This window comes from Choloepus didactylus, chromosome 6 (assembly GCF_015220235.1).
Source record: "Choloepus didactylus isolate mChoDid1 chromosome 6, mChoDid1.pri, whole genome shotgun sequence".
NCBI classification, from domain to species: Eukaryota; Metazoa; Chordata; class Mammalia; order Pilosa; family Megalonychidae; genus Choloepus; species Choloepus didactylus.
The window spans coordinates 30419189-30421113 of record NC_051312.1 but is presented as its reverse complement, the minus strand read 5'-3'; the positions used below and the strand labels follow the sequence as shown (position 1 = coordinate 30421113).

Sequence of the window (1925 nt, the reverse complement as noted above, 5' to 3'; positions counted from 1 at the left end):
ATGCCTGACACTGAAACAGCCATAAAGAATACTGCATGTGTGTGTGTGTATATGTACGTGTGTGTGTTCAGAAGAGGGCTAGGTATTCAATATGTGACTAATACTATTGCCCAACTTTAAGGCTGGAGTTCATCTTCTTGATCAGTCTTAAAGGAACAAATAATCATGAGAGATGTACTGTTTGCTTGATCAAAATTTATATATCACTATTGCAATCCCTAAGCATTTTGCAGATAAATTGTTCATCCAAATGACAAATTGGATTCATGAAATGAGGAACAACATGACAGAATTTATCCTGCTCGGGCTGACACGGAAGCCATATGTACAGAAACTCTTGTTTATTGTGTTTACACTCATCTACTTCCTTACTCTGACAGGCAACCTACACGTTGTAGTGACAATCACTACCAGCCCACTCCTGGAATGCCCCATGTATTTCTTTTTGTCTTTCTTATCTTTCATAGATATTTGTTCCTCATCTACCCTGGCTCCCAAAATGATATTTGACTGACTGGCTGAGCAGAAAACTATCCCCTTTGGTGGGTGCATGACTCAGGTATATGCAGAGCATTTCTTTGTGGGAGCTGAGATCATCCTGCTCATGGTGATGGCCTATGACCGCTACATGGCCATCTGCAGGCCCCTGCACTACATGACCACAATGGGCTGGAGGGTGTGTGGCTTCCTGGTGGTCCTGTCCTGGGCTGGGGGATTTCTTAATGCTCTGATTCAAGTCCTTTTCATAGTGTGGTTACCCTTCTGTGGCCCAAATGTCATTGATCATTTCATCTGTGATCTTTACCCTCTGCTGAAACTCTCCTGCACTGACACTCACATCTTTGGACTATTTGTCGTTGCCAGCAGTGGGCTGATATGTTTGCTCAGCTTTTCTATTCTTATTACTTCCTATGTCTTTATTCTTTCCTCCATCAGACCTCACAGCTCTGAAGGACAGTGGAAGGCCATCTCCACCTGTGCCTCCCATATTACTGTCATCATCTTACTCTTTGTTCCCTGTAAATTTGAGTACATTCGGCCCATGATCACCTTCCCCATTGATAAAGCAGTGGCCATGTTTTATACTCTAGTAACACCCATGTTAAACCCTTTAATTTACACCCTCAGAAATGCAGAGGTGAAAAATTCCAGGAAGAAACTTTGGAGCCAAAAGATGATCTTGGGTATCCATTAATGTGAATAAATTAACTAAGCAATGAGCCAACTACTTTAAAAAGTTTTAAACAGAAGAGGATGATGGATAACTATTTTGCTAAAAATTCATGGTTTTAAAGGAAACTGCTTAAGTCATGGTGGACTTATTGTGAGGTGAGGATCAACCAGGAATGAATGGATATGGAGATGAGACAAGGTACTAAGGCAGGACTCATCCCAAAATTTATGTTGTGGTGTGGCACGGCTTGAAGAAGTCACATTTACATTGTAATCTGGGAGGGCTTTTCCATGAATAAATTTTTTTATCTGGCTAAAACCAAGAAGAGATATAGAATTTTTCCATTTACAGCCATAGAGCAAACTTTCACATGATGTTCCCAGTTAAAAGATACATGTAGAGAAATTTACTTTCAAATACAGTCTACAAAGTTCATCTTCAACATAAATCTTATTAGATGGATCTGTGCCTTAACTAATAGGACTAGAAGTAGCTTGTAAAACAATAAAAGAGGCTGTTACAAAAGAGTGAGTTTATCATATCTCAGTACTCAAAATAGAGAGTCTGTGCTTTCAGATTTTAATAGAAAATGCTAACTAGTTGCAGACCAATGAAATGGGGAGTTATTTGACATGTAGACAATTAAAATTGCCACTGTTAGAGAAAGACCTCAGATGAAAAGAAAGGATCATTTCAAAACCAAGACAGAAGTCTGCCAATCTTAATGATCACAGTTATTTTTAGGAATAGA

At 39.3% G+C, this 1925-nt stretch overlaps 1 pseudogene; it reads left to right on the top strand.

Moving 5' to 3' along the window:
* Window positions 1–250: 250 nt before the first annotated feature.
* Window positions 251–1195, top strand: LOC119536869 (annotated as a pseudogene).
* The last annotated feature ends 730 nt before the right edge of the window (window positions 1196–1925 follow it).